The sequence below is a fragment of the Halichoerus grypus genome, chromosome 10, assembly GCF_964656455.1.
Source record: "Halichoerus grypus chromosome 10, mHalGry1.hap1.1, whole genome shotgun sequence".
NCBI classification, from domain to species: domain Eukaryota; kingdom Metazoa; phylum Chordata; class Mammalia; order Carnivora; family Phocidae; genus Halichoerus; species Halichoerus grypus.
The window spans coordinates 22806267-22828073 of record NC_135721.1 but is presented as its reverse complement, the minus strand read 5'-3'; the positions used below and the strand labels follow the sequence as shown (position 1 = coordinate 22828073).

The 21807-nt window shown below is 48.1% G+C and overlaps 1 protein-coding gene across 8 annotated transcripts in view; it reads right to left on the bottom strand.

Moving 5' to 3' along the window:
* The window catches only part of TOGARAM2 (TOG array regulator of axonemal microtubules 2), a 60602-nt gene extending 45779 nt beyond the window's left edge, over positions 1-14823 (bottom strand). For 3 of the 8 annotated variants that reach the window (XM_078056132.1, XM_078056130.1, XM_078056133.1), the window contains exons 1-3: positions 14547-14822; positions 13881-13995; positions 13079-13275 (exon numbers count right to left, since the gene is read on the bottom strand). The gene's annotated coding sequence lies outside the window, so the exon portion shown is untranslated. Of the gene's footprint in view, positions 1-3075; positions 3339-13078; positions 13276-13880; positions 13996-14546 lie in introns of those variants that run through there. The other 5 variants (XR_013441635.1, XM_078056137.1, XM_078056135.1 and 2 more) reach the window with 4 other exon arrangements.
* Between the last annotated feature and the right edge of the window lie 6984 nt (positions 14824-21807).

Genomic DNA, 21807 nt, shown 5'->3' with positions numbered 1-21807 from the left:
AACTGCTCCCTCTGTCTCTGACTTTTCAGCTGTAAGAGACCCTGAAGGTTAGCTAGTCTTCTGGCTGGTAACTGAGGGGTTAATGTGGGGCCTGGAGAGGCTACAGGACATACCCAGGGCCTTCAAGAGCCAAAGCGTACCATGGGGGCCATACCCCTGGCCACCGGCTGGCAGGGTCCTCAGCTCCCTCCTCCTCCCCTCCCACCCGGGCCTCCCCCAAATGGGCACCTCAGCAGTGGGCCTGGCAGTGCCTCAGACTGCAGGGCCTGGTCAAAGCCATGACAGTGCGTTCCCGGGGACCACGTTTCCTGGTGGGGCTAGGTGCCATTGTGTCAATCCTGCCTGAAATCACACAGCCACTGGCCGGCCCTTGGAAGTCTTCTGCTGCATCCACCCTGACATTTACACCATCAAGGGCTCAGTTGTCCAAGAGCTTGATCCTAGTCCTGGAGTCTGACACACAGAGAGGCCCGGTCCACTGCCCCAGGAAGGCTTTCTGCATGGTTTCCCTGCTTGGGGACCCCTGCCCAGGAGCTGGAGCTCTGGTCGTCAAACTGCACTCTGTGAGCACTTTACAGGTGCGAGAGGACCAGAGGGGCTGAGAAGAAAGAAACACCTCTTCCAATCAGCATCTCAGCAAACTTGTGCTGGCCGTGCCTAGCATCTACATGCCTGTCCCGTTCCAGGAAATGGCTCTTGACAAAGGTCTCCCTGTAAGAAGCTCAGCAGGCTTCAGACCACCAGCTCTGTCCTTTCCCAATGGCCCCAGGAGAAAGCTGACTTTGCCTGACCAAAAGCTAGAATCTTCCATGTGCCTCTCCAGGACATATGCCAGGTTTTGCCTGGAAAACAGAAGGGCTTCTGTGGAGGGCCATTTCTTCTGTCCTTATTTTATTGAAGGGAAAGCCAAGGCCCAGGAAGGGATGCAAGGAGGGCCAAAATCCAGAGGTTCTGAAGCATAGACCCAGTGGAAATCTCAGACCTCCAGACGGGATACCGGGACTGCTGCTCCAAGATCAATGGAAAAGGAATAACATAGATGAGTGACTGTCCCCTAAGAAAGAAAATGGGGCCTAGGGACAGAGAGGCCTGGAGGGCAGAGAGGAAAATGGAGGTCGGAAAACAGCATGATGAGGGGGCTGAGCAGGGAGACCAGGGGGAAAAGGGGCCTCCCCAAGAAGGAGGAAAGCCAGGAGGAAGAAAGGCAAGACAGACCCTGACCCCCTGCTGATCAGGGAAATGCAAATTAGTCAGACCGCTGTCGCTGTCGCCAGTCTGCAAAGATTGCCAAAAATGAGGACTCTGGACGACACCAAGTGTTGGTGAGACGCAGAGCAGCCGGGCCTCCAACACAGGGCCGGCGAGGGGAACGTGGGCACGGCCACAGGGGAAAGTGGTCTGGCTCATCTACTAAAGTTAAAGACATGCAAGCCCTATGCCCAGCAAGACCGCTCCTAGGCGTCTACCCTCGAGAAAACCTTGCATGCTGTGAACCAAGACAGAAGTACAAGAATGTTCACAGCAGCTCTGTTGGCAATGGCCCAAATCCGGAAATAATCCCAATGCCCAGCAGGAAACTGGAGAAAAAGTTATGGGTATTCATGCCATGGAATATTCCACAGCAATGAAAATGAACAAAACCACTCAACACCACTGCACTCAGCACCATGGGTGACTTGGCAGTGCAATATTTACTGAGAGAAGCCAGGCACAGAAGACTCCAAAGGCCGCCATTCTGTTTGTATGAATTTCAAAGACAAAATTCAACAGCTTAGACATGCACACAAAGATGGTAAGACTTTACGGAAAAGCCAGGGGAAATGAGGAGTGTGGTCAGCCCTGGGGGGCAGGGAGGCGGCTGTGACAAGAAGGGTCCGGGGAGGGAGGCACCTGGGGCCTGCCCTAGAGGGCATCTCTTTCCTGCCCTGGGCAGTGGGGGCTACACATTGACTTTAAAATTCTACTTTGAACAGTTGGTAAGTTTTATACATCTTTCTGTCGGCAAGAGGTTGAGTATAAAACAAGTAATAAACTTCTAATCATGCCGGTGAGCTGAGTCAGGTTCCTTTGAGGTGGCGCTGGGGGCAATGGGTGACCTTGAAGTAGGTCCCTCCTGAGCTCAGCCTGACACCTCCCCATCACTTGCTCCCACAACATTCCCTTTCCTTCAAGTCCGCTAGGCCAAGGCTGCAGGGGCTGAGCTGGCCAGCCTGGGGTTAGAAAGGACCTGCCCGGCTACACCCCTGCACGGCCCGCCTGGGTGGGGCTGGGCACCACTGTGCTCCAGGACTCTCCACAGCGATGCCTCCACCCAGCACAGGCCCTAGAGTCCCTTCCAGGGCTCTGGAGGAAACATCAGCCCTTCGAGGTCCCCAACCAATGTGAGCCCTTGTCCTGGAGAGGTGGTTCACAAAACCCTTGTCTCAGGAGGTCAAAGTCTGCTCTGGAAAGGAACACGATCATCTCCGCTATAATAATAATGGCACCACCAAAAGTAACTTCCGTTGAGCTCAGGGACCAACACACTCCTCTCTCTCCTTACCATCTCCACCCTTCACGAGCAGCCCCAAGGGAAACGTCACTTAACCCCCACTTCACAGGCAAGGAAACCGAGGCTCAGAATGAAAAGAGACTAAGTCCACACAGCCAGGAAGAGGTGGAGGCTGAATTCAAACCCAGACGCAGGAGTGCAGGGGGTGGGAGCACCCAGGCCTCGCAGCAGGCGGAGCGGCCTTTGAATCCTGCTTCTTCCAGCCTGTCCGAGGCCTGCGCCCCAGCGCCCCTAACACAGAGCCTTCCTCATCCCTCGGCACCCCCAGGGAGTGGAGCTTAGCCCCAAACAGGGAGCTCCGCCGGAGGCCATGGCCAGGAGGAGAGGGCAGCCCCCCTCCTCAGAGAGCAGCCTCAGAGAGCAGCAGGCTCCAGAGAGAGGAAGGGGACCGCCCCACAGTCCCACAGCCTCCATCCCTCGGAGCCCTTTGTCCTTGCTTCAGATCAGCTCCTCCATACCCCTCCGAGGACTCCAGGCAGGCTGGCCCTCCTCCCATTCCCTTCCCCCCTGCTCATCCCCCTCACCTCTCTGTCCAGAGGCCAACCCCTGTCACTGGAGGAATCCAGGCTCTGGCGTCTCTCTGCGGACCATGAGGCCCATGGGCCCGGATGGGCAAGGACGAGGCGGCCCCGGGCCTGACCAGCCCCAGGCTGTTGAACAGGCCCCTGGCCCTGCTGCGAGTGTGCTGCTGGCCTCTGCCAGGCTCTCCTTGCATAAACAAGGCTGCATAGCAACCACTGCTCGGAAGGAGCCCATAGCTCCTGCAGGAGGGACAGAGGGAGCCAGGAGACATTTCCCCTTGGCCTCACTTCCTCTGGGGCCCCGCCAGGCGCGGGGCACTCCCAAGTGGCCAACCGGTCCTGTGCGGCTGCCGGTGAGAGCCAGCTGGGCCCCACTGCGTGGTGCCCACAGCAAGGGAGTGCGTGGCGAGCTTGGGGCAGGCATGCCGTTGGCCCTGAACCCCTGGCTTTGCTGCAGGGGCCTGTGAGCCCAATTCTGCTTCAGCTCTCCAGCTGTTTCTAGATGCAGAGGGGCAGGGAGTGTGAGCACCCAGGCCTTGGCACTAGGCAGAGCTGGCTTTGAATCCTGATCGAGCTTCTTCCAGCTGTGACCTCTGGCCAGTCCTTAACCTTTCCCAACTTCTGTTTCCTCATCTATAAAATGGGGATAACAACACTGACTTGATAGGGTAGCTGTAAGGATTAAATAGGGCAGGTAACGGGCTTGTGATTACATCCAGCCTGTCATTAGGCCCCGCATCTCTGGTAGTACACATCCCCAGCAGAAACACATGCATAGCGAGAAGCCTGGGGCCTTCTCCCCAGCCCGATTTCACCATCCCAGCTTTTGGAAAATGTGAACACTAATAGCCCACATGTGCTTCCTCGCTGAGCCCAGGCCCTTGGCAGAAACACCAGGCTGACATTGTGATAACTGCTCCCAATCCTCACACCACCCCCTTCTAACCCTCGCCATCCAAGGGGCACAAGGTGGGGGCAGTGGGAGCCAGGGGCCTCACTGATTTTACACAGCCTTGCAAAGAGCCATTCACCCAAAGACACTACGAAGTTTTCTAGGCAGATGCCCCAAGCTGGTTACAGGGGAACAGGCAGGCATACATAATACAGAGCAGGGAAAGCCAGTGGGAGGCTGGCCACACATCCAGGAGGCCTGGCCGACTGAATCACACGTGCCCAGGACTTACTGATTGAACCCTCTCTGGGCCTTTCTAGCACCTTCCTGGGTTCTCTCCTCTTCTCTGAGACATCACTGAGAGCAGGCCCGTGGAGCCTCTCCTGTGGAAGGAGCAGCAACCACGCTCCACGAGGGGACCAGGAGAGCCAGCCCATAAGCACTGAGAAGATCCCCCCCATGGCAGGCACCAGCCCCGGGGCCAGAACCCCACAAGCCCACTGGGCTCCACAGGGAGGCTGCCACCCTCCATCGCTCCTCAGGTCGCAAGCCGGCAAGGTGAACTGAGCTCCTGCGCTCCCTTTAACAGAGGCCCCAGGAAGGAGGCACTTCCTCCAAGCCAGGACCAGTGGCAGTAGGAGCAGGAAGAGGCTTCCATGCGTTTTGCACTGGCCTCCCCCAGCGAGGTCGGCACGAAGAAACCTGAGGTTACAAATGGGGAAACTGAGGCCCAGCAAGGTGAGCCCTTGCCCAAGTCTCATAGCTTATCAGTGAGAGTGAATCATCAGTGGCAACGCCAGACAGTGCAGGGACAGGATGAGGCCAGCCTTCGTGTCCCTGAGCTCTGCTGGGAGAGGGCATGCGTGCACCGCCCACCAACCCCATCCTTCCATCACAGCCCGAGTCAGAGCTTCGAAAATACAGATCCGATGATCGCTCCCCAGCCGGACACCCCTCGTGGCTCCCAGTGTCTTCGGGTAAAGGCCACACTTGGCACCACATCCGACAAGTCCCTCCAGCCCGGACCCCCCCCCCGTCCTCCTTCAGCCCCATCTCTCCCTGTGCCTCCCTGCTCATGCCCTGACCCTGCTGGACGGTGGAGCGTAACGCATCTCCAGAGGGCCTCCTGCGCCACAGTCTCTGCCAGATGCTAGAAACACAGGAAAGACGACCGTTTGCCCTTAGGAGCCGAGTAATGGAGAGAGACCCCCCCAAACTCCCTGTGCATTCCTGCATTACCTACAATAAGGCAGGGACATTTCGTGCAGCCCTTGAGAGGCGGGGCTCTGGGGGCAGACTGGATCTGATCCCAGCCACTGCACGACCTCGGGCGAGACACAAGCTGTTGGAGGCCTGGTTCCCCCACGTGCCAAGCAGGGAGAAGCTCAGCTCTCCCCACCTCCCCGGGTGTTTGACCCTCGGAAAGCACCCGGAGCTCTGCTGGGCGGGGTAGGGCAGGCATTCGGTGAGTCACATGCTCCCTGCTTGGGGACCACATGACCAGAGTGAGCTTGGGGCCATGAGGTGTGGTATCAGCCTGAAGCCTGAAGGCTAAAGAGCTGGCCAGGTGCCAGCATGGGTGGAAGCCCCGGAAGCTGAAGCTGCTGAACTCCAGCCCGGGGCCCCAGGAGCCGGGAGAGTTGCCCAGATAGGAGAGCGGGGAGCCTAGGGGCAGGCTGCCATCTGGAAGCTTTCTGGTCACTCATCTGAAGAGATCCCAGAAGGGAGGGACTTGAATCTCCTGCCTCACCAATTTGTTGATTTCTTTTGTCATCCTAAATATTTTCAGATCGAATTTTGTCTTCTTTCTTAAAGAAGCCCCCACGTTGTTTAAGTTTCAAGCCCTACAAAGCCTGGATCAGCCCCTGACAGAAGGGTGCCCAGGGCACAGGCAGAGGAATTCCTGGGGATGGCAGCCTGCGGGGCACAGGCGAAGGCAGTGAGGGAGAAGAGACCAGGTTCAACGTCATCCAAGCCACCTGAAAGACCCCAAACATGTGGCTCTCAGGCCCCTGGGTGTCTGCCTAATAGCTCCCCCTGCATAGCACCACACACATGCATGAGCCCACATGCCCACACATGCATGCACCCACACATACACACTTGCATATACACACACGCACTCATACACACGTGCATATACACATGCATAGACCCACACATGCAGACACACATGCATATACACATGCACTCATACATACGTGCATATACACATGCATAGACCCACACATGCAGACACACGTGCATACACACACGCACTCATACACACGTGCATATACACATGCAGACCCACACATGCAGACACACGTGCATATACACATGCACTCATACACACATGCATATACACATGCATAGACCCACACATGCAGACACACGTGCATATACACACGCACTCATACACACGTGCATATACACATGCATAGACCCACACATGCAGACACGCGTGCATATACACACGCACTCATACACACATGCATATACACATGTGCACGCACACGCCCCCACACACGTACATGTACACACACATGCATATACACACTCATACACACATTCACATGCACATATACACACATGCACATGCACGCACACACACACATTCACACACCCATGCTTGTGTGCCTGGTGAATCCCTACACATCTTTCAAGACACAGTTTGTTAGGGGCTGAACTGTGTTTCCTAAAAATTCATATGTTGAAGTTTCAGGTCCCGATAACCCAGAATGGGACCTTATTTGGAAATAAGTTCTTGCAGATGTAACTGGCTCCGTTAAGAGGAGGTCCTGCTGGAGTCGGGTGGGCCCCTAATCCAATATGACTGGTGCCCTTATCAAAAGGGGAAATTTTTTTTATTTAAATTTAATTAACATAAAGTGTATTATTAGTTTCAGAGGTAGGGTTCAGTGATTCATCAATCTTATATAACACCCAGTGCTCATTACATCACATACCCTCCTCAATGCCCATCATCCAGTTAGCCCATCCCCCTACCCCTCTCCCCTCCAGCAACCCTCAGTTTGTTTCCTATGATTAAGAGTCTCTTATGGTTTGTTTCCCTCTCTGGTTTCATCTAAACAGGGGAAATTTGAACATGTGAGCGCACACGCACACACATGGAGAATGCTGTGGGAAGACTGGAGTTAGGCTGCCACAGCCAAGCTACCAAAGCTGGGAGCAAGGCCTGGATCATCCTTCCCTAGCACCTTCAGAGGGAGCGTGGCCCTGCCAACAGGGTTGACTTTGGACTTGTGGCCTTCAGCACTATAAGCCAATAAATTTCTGTGGTCCTAAGCCACCCAGTGTGTGGTACATTTTACAGCAGGCCTAGGAAACTGATACAGAACTCAAGCATCCTCTCCTGGAGAAGCTCCCTGCTCCTTCCAGTAGGAGTCTGAGTGCAGGCTATTTCCCACTCCCCCCACAACCCAGCCTCTCTCCCTCCCCTTCACTCTGCTCTGTGCCCACCTCTCCAGGCTACATTAACAGGCCCCCTGCCTTCTGGCTCCCTTGGGTTTGGCCAGTGGAAGACAGAGGAGAGAGGCCAGGATTCTATTCCCCTGTGCAGTCCTGCTGGGCTGGCTGCACCCCTCACCTGAAGGTCATGGCTTGTCACACAAAGGTCAAGGTCACGGCTCCTGACAGGCAGCCCTCTGTGTTTCCGAGGTCCTATAACTACTCCCCTTCAAGCCTAGGAGGGATGGTGGGGGTGCCCAGCATGACCAGCCAGCCTCAGTGCTTCCCCCATGATTTCTCCACATCCTGCCCACACCTGGATAAACCCCTCCCATGAAATTTGCCTCCAATCACCCAATGTGAGTATGAGGCTGTCTCCGCCAGTCCCTAAGTTCCCTGTCATCTCACTAATTCTCAGGTGAGCTTGATGACTCCGTGTCTGTGTCCCCCACCGTTCTGTGAATCCCTGAACACAAGGACCATGAGTGATTATTTCTATACACCTGACACAGGGCACGAGGCTCAGCCTGCCCTAGAAGGCACTGAGTAAATACTTGAAATGATGAATTAAATGGACTGACCGTGCAGAATCACAAGCTTGTAGAAGGACTCTTGTACACACCAGGTAAGTAGTCCCCATCACATCCACAGAGGACAGCCCTTGAGCAAGCAGCTCAAGATCTCAAAAACTGATATCCTGAAACTTGAAACGCGTGATCCAGTGAATGGATGATGATTACATTTTGACCCTATTCCCTCAATGAAAATGTCCCTGAGGGTCCTCTTGGCCCTTATTGATTTGTAAAATGAATTAAACTGCTCTATTTCTAGCAATGGAAAAGACTGGATATCCTGAACACACTTCCCATTGCAAAATATCCAGATGTCTAGTTAAAATATGCAAATAAACCTCTAAATACATAACTGAGAAAAAGCCTTTCTCGAACCTCTTCCTCCCCCTATACATATACATATTGCCCCTGGCCAAGTCCCGCTCTCCTCTGGGGAGTCCTTCTTGATTCCACAGGATCTCCTTGGCTTCCCTAGCCCCACATGTCCCCGTCATAACTCCATTCAGCACAGCTGTGAGCTGTGATCGTCCACCTGGGCCACCCCTGCCCTAGCCAGCTGCATACACACACTAGGCCATGAGCTCCCTAGATCCTAGCACCAGCCAGAGTGCACAGTAGACACTCAGTTCATGTGATGGGAGTACCACAAACTCTGATGACATAGAGGACAGGGGACCATTCCCTGCAACATTCACTGCTTTTCCCAGGAGCGGATATTGGAAATGTTATCTCCAGGCCACAGACCAGAGTCTGAGCACCACGCATTGTATGGAAGATGGGAAGGGACATCTGGGGTGACCTCTTGGCTGGCATTGCCCCATTAAAAACCAGCACTGTCTTAGCCACAAAGAGAGGTTAGCTCACATGTAGCAGGTGTGGCAAGGCCCTCCTGGGGGAGGCCCCAGGGAGGCGAATGCCCAGGCTGGGCCTTGGGTTCCCCCCTCTCAGGATAAAGCAAGTCCAGTCTACTGATGATTAGCATATGAACAAACCAAGGGTTTAAGACAAGGAGACAAGGGGGTTGGTCCCAGACCTGACACTGTCATCAACTTTACTGTGTGGCTTCTGGCAAGTCCCCATCCTCCCTGGGCTTCCAAACTGTCATTTGTGAAACAAGGGGATCAGGCACTGGATGACCTCCAGGTCCCTTCACACTGGATTCTATGTATCCTGGGTCCTCCCCCAGGTAGAGGAGAAGAGCTGGAAGTCTCCCCACCTCGCACATGACACACACACCCACACAAGGAAGTAGAACAATGGAGGCAAGCTGGTACTGTTTCTGGACTGACACTTGGACTGACTCATCCTCCCAAAATATCACCCATGTTCCTTCTTACCCCAGCCCACCCCTCAGAGCCCAGATCGTGAGAGCCTGGGAGAGGCTGACTGCAGTGCAGGCTGGGTGCAGGTGCTCAGACACTGCCAAGGGCATTGAGAATGCGCCCCACTCAATCCGTATCTCCCTGTGGGCTGGCTCATCCCCTGGGAAGTTCCAGGGAAACTCCAAAATCATATAGGCAACCTGAGTCACAGGGTCAAAGAGAGGACCAAGCCAAACCCTTCATATTACAGATGAGGGAAACTGAGGCCCAGAGGGTCTCAAAGGAAATCAGTGGTAGTGACAGGGCATGGACTGAAGCTTTCTGATTATGCTGCTTCTGGCCTAGCTGCCCCTCAGGGACTTCTCCAAGAAAAGCCAGCCCCTTACCCCACATGGGGTGTGCCTCTCCTTCCTTACCCCACAGAAGAGTGTTAGAGAAGTTCGCTGCCCCACAGCCATGGAAGGAACATGAAGGAGGACACATGTTCCTTCAATAATGGATGGATGGGTGGGTGGATGGATGGTTGGATGGATGGATGGGAAGGAGGAGGGAAGGGAGGGAGAAAAACTAGTATGTGAATAAATAAATGAAATGGAAGAATGAATATAAAGAAAGCGAGATGAGGGGTAGAAGGAAAGAAGGAATCAGTAAGTGAATGAATAATTCTGGAGCTAATAGAGAAAATGATTTGATACATTTTTATAAGAACATACAAACAAATCAGAAAATTTTTAAAATGGCCCCATGTTTCCAGTTTGTGAAAATTCATCACACGATATGTGTACATTTCTGTATGTTTGTTTTTCTTTTTAAGGCTCCACCCAGCAGGGTCCAGTGGGGAATGGAATTCCACGCCCCCCCCCCCCCCCGCCGCATTGCCAATGATGCAAGGCATGGCAGTGTGAGGCAGGGCTCTGCTTTTGCTAGGATGGTGCCATGGGGCTCAGTAGGAAAAATTCATCCCCACCTAGATCTGTGGGCTACACCTAGATAGCCGAAAAGAAGGAGACTAAGTAGGATCTAGAGTCTCACCACCTAACACCCAAATGTCCAAGATACAACTGAAAATTACTCATCATACCAAGAACAAGGAAAATATCAACTTAAATGAGAAAAGCCAATCAGGGATGCAACACCAAAATGATACAGATGTTAGGACTATCTAACAAGGATTTGAGAGCAGCCATCATAAAATGCTTTGATGAACATGCTTGAAACACATGAAAAAGTAGAATGTCTCAGCAAGGAAATAGAAGATATAAAGAAGAACCAACTGGAAATTTTAGAATTGAAAAATACAACTGAAATAAACAACTCAATGTGACTATGACTGTGACAGAAGACAGAATCAGTAAACTTGAAGAGAGAACAATAGAAACTACCCAATACATATAGCAGAGAGAAAACAGACTGACAAGAAAGGAACAGAACCTCAGGGACTTGCGAGACTATAACCAAATCTCTAACACTTGTACTATTGGAGTGGAGAGGAGAAAGAGTGTGGGGCTAAAAAAGTATTCAAAGAAATAATGCCTGAAAGCTTTCCAAATATAGTGAAAGACTTTAATCTACAGATTCAAGAATTGAGCAAATTCCAAATGGAATAAACCTAAAGAAATCCACTCCAGGACATATCACTATCAAAGTTCAAAAAACTAAAAACAAAGAAAAAAAAAAAAAAATCTTGAAAGAAAAAAGCTGTCAGCCCAAAATTCTATACCCAGCAAAAGTATCCTTCAGGAATGACACTGAAATCAAGACATCCTCAGACAAAAGAAACTAAGAGAATTTGTCACCATCAAGCCTACTCTAAAAGAATGGCTAAGGGAAGTTCTTCAAAAAGAATGGAAATAACAAAAGAAAGAAACTGGAGACATCAGGAACTAGGAAAGAACAAGGAAAAATATGGGTAAATGGCTATTCTCCCTGGAGCAGGGCAAACACATAGGGTTCAACAGAGTGTCCCAAAGCCTTAAAAATCCTCACACACAGCTCACACAATTGGACACCATCAAGGGACAAAGTGAAAGGGTATGTTTGAGGCACCTTAAGCCACTGGGTCAAGAAAACCACAAGCCTTACTACCAAATGCCAACTAATGTGTGTGTAAAGTTCTTTCGTTAAGACATTTTGAGGAGGGTTTTCTATTACTTGAAGCTGACAGATTCCTAAATAACAAGGCAACTTGCTTGCTGAGACTTTATATCCAAAGACTCTTGTGCTGAGAACAGAATGACTAAAATGGAAAGTCTTGACAAATCCTCCTCACCTAGGGTGACACCTAATTCAACCCATGTGAATACAAATCACATCTCTGGTGTGGACCTGTGTGGCATGGACAGTCTAATCAAAGAACCTACACCTAAAAGTTGCTGCCCTAGGAGAAAGGCAAGCAGGTGAGAGCTTGATCCCTTCTAGGGGCAGGCGCTGCTCCAGATTTTGAAGGGAAATGTTCAGTCTGCTTTCAGATCTGCTTCTCCTTATACACTGTGGGAAGAATATCAGCAAAACACACTCCATCCACAGGAATGAGAACATGACAGTGAGGCCATGACATCATATAAGGAACTGTGAAGACATAGAAAAAATGAACTCAGGGGGGGAATGTGAGGGCTCCATTGAGCCACTGAGGGGATAACAAGCTACAATAAATTGGGCTCGGCTGCACAGCTCCAGAGGTCAGGGTGCTACTTAACCGGATGTGCAGGAGGTTGCTCTTCCTGATACTCTAACAAATGGCTTCCCAGGAAGCAGTGAACTCTCTATCCTTAGGTATGTGTGAGGAGAAGTGAGACAGCATCCTTCCAGGATGCGTAATAGGGATCCAGCTTCCCCCTATCTGGCCTCCCATTCCCCAACCCCACTAAGAACATTTATAGCTCCGTGACTCCGAATGCAGGGGAAATGGGAGATGCAGCCCCCTGGATTTTGGATGAATTCTGTGTTTCGTTCCAGCTACATTCTGGAATGTAGAATGAATTTGAAATGTATAAGGAATTCCAGCCCAGCCATCCCCTAGTTGTGTTTTGTGGAACAAAGGTGAATACAAAAAAAAGAAAAAAAATTCCAGTAAAGGAAGTTTGGGAAACATGAACTCAAATAATGTTGAACTAGTTTCTTAACTAGACCATGTCTCAGGACCTTTCATATGTTCTATGTATTGTAATGCTCCAATAAGGGTTAGAGTATGAAGTGATTTCCAAATATATATGACCATAGACCCGTATGAAGCAATTTCTATATCTATGTGAACTTACACCTATTTGTTCATGAAATATTTCTTAGGACCAGAGTTTTGAAGAACACATGTTACAAAACAATGTTCTGATCTGTCTCAAAGTTTCCAGGGCAACTGGCCCAGAACTTGAGCCCAACTGAATAATAAATTTATAATTCAATACAAATCATATTTTACCTCTTGGGACCATCAAGACAAACAAGACCTCAAGAAAGTTGTTCAGATCAGTCAAGGTGTGTATCTCCCTTGCCAGCTGGTACCAGAACACCAATACATCCCTCCAGAAAACTCATCAGAAGCAGAAGAGGAGGAAAAACCCTTCAGAGAAAAAATACCTCAGAGCAGATATAAAAGAGAGACAGGACGTGTCTTCCTACCATCATAAAGTCGATCGAGGACCTCCCCCACAAACATCACCACCAATCTTTTCCCTAAAAACTCTAAACTACCACAAATGCAAGCTTTTTTGAGTAATCTCAGCCCCCTCCAGACCACGACTGACAAACACTTCCCCAAGCCTCCCACCCATTACCTGAGGTGCCAGGCTTCGGGGGCATTTTCAAAGGCGAGAAGCCCCAGGCCCTGTTCTGCAGTGTCCAGGCCTTGAGCAGTCAGCCAGGGCGCCCTGGGAGGGACAGAGGAGGAGGAGACACCCACATCCTCTCCGAAGAGACGAGCTCAGCGCCGGCCGGAGGGGGAGTCAGGCCTGCTGGTCTCTGGGCACCGGCTCTGTTTGATGAGGTTGGAAAGAAAAGACTCTTGTTTCTCACTGTTCCCCTGGGTGACAGTTACCATGGATATGAATCAATTTGGGGTGTCTGTCAGTTGCCAGTTGAATATAAAGAGCAAGCTCGCCCTGAACCACAGTCATGCAGGGACATATCCGGTGGACAGCCTGACGCAAGCTCAGGTCCGCTGATGGAGTGGAGGTCAGTGGGCAACTGCTCGGGGACAGCACCCCAGGTCCTGACAGGGCACCCACACGTGCACACGGGCCCTCACGGAGAAGCACTGTGACATAGATGGGTACTGACTCCTTTTACCCCTCCTTAATAGGCAGGACACCCAGAATTCTAAAGGACACCCTCCCAGAATGCCGAAAGAAAATATCTAAAAACAAGCCCCTGGGAGTAGGCCCTGTAATGAGGCATTTAATAATCAGAGCCACCCTTTAGTTGCCAGTCCAAGCACTTTATAGACACTAGCTCATTTATCCCCACAATAAACCTTGGGGGTAAATACTCTAACCACCTCCACTTTACAGACAAGGAAACTGAGGCACAGAGGCATCACCCAGTGAGCAGCAGTAGGGCCAGGATCAAAAACCAGCTTACCCAGTTCCCTCGCAGTTCCCCTGTACTGTCCAGGACTTCGGTGACTCAGACCCAGCTTGTCCCTGTGGCCTCGTGCAGATCAGTACATGAGTCTCTGTATCCCATTTTCTCATCCCTAAAATGGGAATAAAGATATTTTCCCTACTTATGTCAAAGCTAATCCAAATTTAGGGAAGAGAAAAAGGAAGGAAATTAGCATTCACTAATCACCTACTATGTGTCAGAGCAGTTACATTGGTTTTCACATAATGGCTTCTCTCTAATTCTGCAAGAAAGATAAGGAACCTAAGCGGAAAGCCATGTGTCGAAGACCTGGTTGCCAGGAAGCCCAAGAGTCTGGATTCAAAAGAGGTCTACCTGGTTCCAAAACTTTTGGTTTTTGTTTTCTGTTCATTTGTTTTTATATACCAAAATGTTATGGATACAAAAAGAACCCACTAGCATTAATAATCCAAGTCCCCTTGGGACTCTAGTCTTCTAGGATCCTCATCTGCCCCACCAGTGTGAGTATGTCCTGCCTCACTGGCCACAGAAAGGCTGCAGCTTCCAAATTCTGCAGTTGGGAAAGGTGCCCACCCTTGCCCAAGACCCTCCGCCTCTGAGTCATCCGTAGCACCCACTGCTCTGTCCTACATCCTGCCAGGCAATCAGACCCAATCTACTCACCTTTCAATGGGGCTAAGACCAGAATTGAAGGGTACATGGCAAATCTCAACCCCCGGAGGTAGCATGCCATGCATTGCAAACCTCCTCAAGCCCGGCTAGAATCCTCCTGAGGCCTCTCTGCGCAAAGAGTATCCCGATGCTTCATAAAACCCAGATGGACACTTGTCATTCTTGCTGCATACAGGAACGGCACATTCCTCTGCTGAGATCAAAGAGCAAGGAGCCTGTGTTTCTCTCGTGCTGGTCTTCTCGGAGCTCACACGACCACTGGGAGATGGCCCCATCCACCCCAGGGGGAGGGTGAGCCTCTGAAATGCTGCCTATGATCACTGCTGAAGCAATAACTCTCCGAGGACCCTGCGGGTCACGGAGCGGGGCGGCTCCCTGGAAACACATCCAGCGTGCACGCTTTCCTTGGGACGTGTGCCAGTTAGAGGAGGGGGCAAAGGTATAAAGGACAAAAATGGCCTCGTCTTCACCAAATAGACACACTAAGAAAAAGGGAAGACTCCCAGAGGGTGGGAGTGGGGGACACAGAGTCAGAGAGCGACAGAGAGAGCCAGAGAGAACGTATGGCAGCACAGTGCACCTCGGAGTATAGACGCCAAGGTGACCGCATAGAGCATTTGCAGCGTTATGGGCAAAAATAACAATTGAACTGTTTAAAAAGAGAGGCCCTAACTGGAAAATAGAGGAAGATGGGGGAACGAATGTACTCCGGGTCGGAAGAAGGGATTTGGTACTTGATGCCCTGCCAGCACTATGGTCTGAAGCTGGTTTTTTCAGCTCTCTGAGGTTTTTACTGAACACGTGGCCACGGGACACATTAGAAACTTAATTTTACTGCATCTTCACTACCACCTTCAGAGCTTCCCTTCCCTTTGTGGATGAGGACACTCATACTCGGGGAAGGTAAGGGCTTGCCAGAGGCCTGGGTCCTCCACACTACTGCAAAGCTTTTGCCGTACTCGATTTCTTTATAGGAAAAGGCACGTCAGGCCAGCCAATGGCCACCTGGGAGAGGGCCAGCACTGGCCGTGTCACGAGAAGAGCTGCAGAGGTTTAATGTGTACAGTTCTTAAGCAGCGTGGCCTTTTTGCTTTTTTCTTTTTAACTTTAAAAGATTCACATTGAGAAAGGAGCGGAGATGCCCCTCAACAGGCGAATGGATAAAGAAGATGTGGTCCATATATAAAATGGAACATTACTCAGCCATCAGAAAGGATAAATACCCACCATTTGCATCGACATGGATGGAACTGGAGGGGATTATGCTAAGTGAAATAAGTCAAGCAGTGAAAGACAATTATCATATGGTTTCACCCATGTGAAACATAAGGAATAGCACGGAGGACCACAGGGGAAGGGAGGGAAAACCAAATGGGAAGAAATCAGAGAGGGAGACAAACCATGAGAGACTCTAGACTCCGGGAAACAAACTGAGGGTTACAGAAGAGGGGGGGATGGGGTAACCAGGTGATGGGTATTAAGAAGGGCACATGTGGTAATGAGCACTGGGTATTATACACAACTAAGAATCGTTGAACACTACATCAAAAACTAATGATGTACTATAATAAATAAATAAGTAAAATAATAGATCCACATTGATAAACAGTCCAGACTTGGACAAATTTCTTGAAATCTGACAATCCCTAAAAAAATGTTCTCTGTCTTTGCCCACTCAAATAATACATTTGAGGACAAGCCCCTTGGGGGCCTAACAATGTAACGTCAAACCTACTGCTTCTCCCCCCACCCATTAAATACAATCTTCCTCTTGTAAAATTTTACATTTGCAAACTTGCAGACTTTAAAAAACAAAAAACAAAGATGGTTTTCTTTTACACATGAAATTTCTCAAGTCCAGAGTCTTGCAAATGCCTCTGAAATGCATTAGGGCTCTCCTGTGAAACTCATGAGCTGACATAACACGGACGAAAAATGGACACCATTTCTCTCGCATTCTTGGGGAGTAGGCAGCTGTTATAAACCATCATTGTGGTGGGGAGAGTATGGTCTTATTTTTATATTTATAAATACATATGCACATAGAAAAGTCTGGAAGGATATATGCTAAAACATTATTTCTGCTTACTCCATGATGGAGGGGATTATGGATGATTTTTACTTCAATTGGTATTTCAAGGTTTTCTACTACGAACATAGATTATTTATATGCATTTTTAAATTACTATAATAAAGACTATGTAGCCACATAAAAAAGATCAATAATCAAAAGTTAAATGAGACTTCTCCTTCTGACATGATGGAATTACATAGACCAGGTTTACCCTTCCACAATAAACAATTAGAAAAACAGACAAATATATGAAATAATTATTTTCAGACACTGGACAACAGGCAGCACTGTGATTTCTTAGGGAAAGGAAACGGAAGTAGTGAGGCCTGAAGGAATCCTAGCTTTCTGCTTGGAAGCACCTTCCAGACCACAGAGCAGGAAGGGGAACCCCAATCCGGCTATGTCGCAGTTATGGAGATGAGGGTTCAGAGAAGCTGAGGCAGCTGGAAGTTGCAAGACAGAGTTCTGGTGGAGAGAGAGGTAGGTAGAAAAGCAGCTCCAAAACTCTCTGCCCAGGCATGCCCTTGAGTCTTTCCTGAATACCAAGAGGCTCATGTGTAGAGTGCAATCCCAGGAGGTCAGACAAAGAGCTACCAACAAACAATGAGCAGAGCTGGTCCCAGAACTTACATAGCATTTAAGCTCCACCTCGCCAGAAAGGAGAGTCCTTGCTGATAACTCGGGGCATTCACTTATAAAGTAATGCATATTGTGATGCATATGGAAACCTAGAGCCATCAGTAAAGAAAACAAAGAAGTAGAGCAGAGAAAGTGGAATTTTTAAAACTATTCAACCAAAAGTCACAAAAAGGGGGGGAAAGAGGGAACAAAGAGCAAAGGAAACAAATAGAAAACTAATAGAAATGGTACACTTAATCCCAGTCATACTGGTTACTATAGTAAATGGGCATAGTCTAAACTATTCAAATCAAAAGGAAGAGAGAGACTGGGCAAAAACAAGACCCAACTACATGCTACTTACAAGATGTACACTTTCAAATTTAAAACACAGATAGGCGCGGGGCACCTGGTTGACTCAGTCAGTTAAGTGGCCAGCTCTCGGTTTCAGCTCAGGTCATGATCTTAGTGTCCTGACATGGAGCACCACGTTGGGCTCCGCACTCAGCAGGGAGTCTGCTTCAGGTGTCTCTCTCTCCCTCTCCCTTTGCCCCTCCCCCTCCTTGCTCTGTCTAAAATAAATAAATAAATCTTTTAGAAAAATACTTTAAAACATAGGTGAAAAGTAAAAGGATGAAAATAGATTTATATCATGCAAATAACAAGCATAAGGAAACTGGAGTGGCTATGTTAATATCAGACGAAGTAGACATTAGGACAAGAAATGTCACCAGGTGTAAAGAGAGACATTTCACAATGACAAAGCGGTCCATTCATCCAGAAGATACAACAATCTTAAATGTGTATGTACCCAATAACAAAGCTTAATATACATGAAGCAAAAACTGGGAGAACAAACTCACATTTATAGTTAAATACTTAGTTGAAAAGACTTCTTTCAATAATTGATAGGGTAAGTAGACACAAAAAGTAGAAACCCTGAATACCATCAAACAACTTGACCTAATTGATATATTTTTTAAAGATTTATTTATTTATTTGACAGAGAGAGAGCATGAGTGGGAGGGGCAGAGGGAGAGGGAGAGAGAGAATCTCAAGCACACTCTGTGCTGAGTGGGGAGCTTGATGCAGGGTTCAATCTCATGACCTTGAGATCATGACCTGAGCTGAAACCAAGAGTTGGGCGCTTAACCAACTGCACCACTGAGGTGCCCCAGCCTAATTGATATTTATAGAACACTCTACCCAACAATAGCAAACACCCATTCTTTTCGAATGCATAAGAAACATTCACTGAGATAGATAGATTATGTACAGGCCATAAAACAAGCCTCAATAAGTGTTCTCTTACCACAACAAGTTAGAAAGTAAGAGTAGAAAGATCCTCAGGAAATCCCCATATATATGGAAATTAAAAATCACACTTCTAAATAATCCATGAGTCAAAGGAGAATTTACAAGAGAAAAGAAAAATTAGAGAATGTTTTGTGCTGAATAAAAATGAAAACACAGCCTTTCAAAATTTGTGGGTTGCGGCAAAGGGAAAGTTTGGCTTTTAATGCTAAACCAGAAACAACCCAAATCTCTATTAACAGAAGGGATAAACAAATTGTGGCATATCCATGCAATGGAACACCACTCAGCAATAAAGGAAACAAACTATAGATTCATGCAACATCAATGAATCTCAAAAACACTATGTTGAGTATCCTTCATTGGAAACTCAGAACCAAAAGAGTACATTTACATGATTTTATTCACATGAAGCTCTTGGAAAGGTATCTATTCCATAGTGACAGAGAGCCTATCAGTGGTGGCCTCAGACTTACGGGGAGGGAGACATTTGGGATTAACTAGGAAGATGCACCAGGGAAACTTTTGGGTTGATGGAAATTTCCTGTATCTGGATCGTGCCACGGTTACAGAGTTGTAAACATTTGTTGAAACCCATTGACCTATACACTTAAAATGTATGCTTTTATTGATTGTAAATTATACCTCAATAAAAGTTTGGTTTTTCTCTTTTTAGCTAGCATAACTACAAGTGAGACAATGTGTCCTTCATTCTCTCACCTCCTGATGTGTTACAATATGAAGTATAGTGTCATCTTTGATGTCTTATCAAAACTATTAAACCCAAATCTGATTAAGTCTTAAGATCTGTGCTATTCCATACCATAGCCACTAGCCACATGTAGCTATTTTAATGTAAATTAATTAATGAAAATTAAATAAAATTTAAAATTCAGTTACTCAGCCATGCTGGCTACATTCTAAGTGTTCGATGACCATCTGCCTAGTGACTACCATATTGGACATCGCAGAGAACATTTCCATCATCACAGAAAATTCTATTGGATAGTACTGAGATGTAATGTCCAGATTATAGAAAACACAGGGGTTAGAAGAATGAGTTATACCCACAACAGAGAAACGATCAAATCCAGCATGTGGCTCATTCTACAAGACAACTGGCCTGGTCTCTTCAATGTGTTGATGTCATAGAAAAAACTAAAGAGGGAAAGGGGAAGAGACTGTTTTAGAGCAAGAGTAACCAAAGAAGACTTAACCAGATCCAATGAGCTAAACTTGACTAGATCCTGGCTTGAGAAAAGACAGCTATAAAAAAATAAAAGAAAAATAAATAAATAAAAGACACTGGTGGGACAGCTGGAACAAATTGAATATGAACCAGACATCAGACAACATTAGGGAATTACTGTTTGATTTTTTGGGTATAATATTGGTATTGTGATTATGTTGGAGGTCACAATTTTTAGGAACTTCACAATGAAGTATTTAGAAGTGTCGTGACATCTCCAATTTACTTTCTAAAAGATCAGCAAAAATAAACATGCCCAAAATATAGATGACACAAAATATAATAAAATATTAACAATGGTTTAACATAACCGGTGTGCATATAGATAATTACACTATCCTTTTAGCTTTTCTGTATATTTGAAATTTTTATAAGTTGGGAGAAGAAGTGGAAAAAAATTCTACCCCCCTCCCATTACTGCCATAGTGTAAAATCATGGCTTACATCAGCAAGGTTCTACAGGAGAGACTAATGCCGTTGGTGTATGGTATGTGTGATTTTTCTGATTGTGGCTTTATCATTATTACTTCACTTTTGAGGGAAATGCAGAAAGGGAAACATCCGTTCAAACTTCCTATGCTGAGCAACTCCTACAGACTGCTCCTTCTCCTGTCAGCTGGGCATTTTGTCAGGCAGGTGCTTGTGGTCCAGTGGGGGATGGGGGGGCAGGCAGGTCTGAGAAGAATTGTAGACAGACCAGCTGCGTACTCCATGGCCACTGTCCGAACGGACCAACCACCTGGAGACTCAACCTCCTCTAAATAGGGGTTCACTTCTGGGTCCCTCTCGCAATGCGTGTTGCTGGGCTTGAGACACCTAGGCTCTGTTTCAGGACCTGGACCCCAGAAGAGAGTTGGGAAATTTGCACAAAGCAAGGATGGCACCTAGTGGTTGTTTTTATATTGATGTTGTCCTTCTAAGCTAGAAAGTAACCAGGGCAACTGGACTAGGCCTGGTGAGGATGGGAGAAAATGCAATGCCCTGGTTGTAAGATGTACCCACTAGATTCAGCAAACTCGAGCAAGGGCAATAAACAACACACATGTGCACTCTAAACTGGACCCTGAATGTTGGGTGAGGGAGAAAGGACCATGTGGGACTACCGAGAAAATTTTGCCATAGGCTCTCTGTTCATCAAAACTCATTTTGGTTTCTTAAAAGTAGATAGTCTCCCACACTTCACTGATTAAGGATCTCAGTTCTAAGGTGTTCATGTTGGAAGTTTCTAGAACGCACCTATTAAGCATCTATTTGCTGCTCACTTTCGTTGTTGTTGCTTCCTAAAAGATGCTCCCTCAGGCCTGGGTCAGTGTAGTAAAGTCATTCTGATCCCTGGTTGGGAGAAGTTTGTCTCCCCTTTCTCATGACTTCCACAGTACCTCTCTTGTAAAAGTAAATGACATTTACTTCATTCCACTTGTTTTCTAATTAGTTGTTCCACTGTATCTCCCCACTCATCCCCACCCCTAAATTATAAGTGTGGGAAGTAGCAATCGCAGGGGCCTTCAATGCTGCGTGTCAAATGTAATCAACTGTGTGCAAAGCACTAAGCACCCAGCTGTGGAAGAAGAAAGGCAAAAAAACCCTTCTGTTAAAGATTCTCACCTATGCAGAACCCCAGTCCTCCCCTAGCCTACTGGAGTCCTAAACAAACACACAAAGTCATTCAATCCTGAGGTAACGGCCTGGTAAATATTTTGTGCAAGACTCTATTTACTTTGCCCAAATTGGGATGTTCAGCCACACATACTCCTTAAGGAGCAATTAGATCATTTCTTCCAATGCAATGACCCCAGCCTGAGGAGGGAGAAACAAGAGTGACCACTTCCCAATTTTTAAAAAAGAACAATCATGGGCGCCTGGGTGGCTCAGTCGTTAAGCGTCTGCCTTCGGCTCAGGTCATGATCCCAGGGTCCTGGGATCGAGTCCCACATCGGGCTCCCTGCTCGGCAGGAAGCCTGCTTCTCCCTCTCCCACTCCCCCTGCTTGTGTTCCTG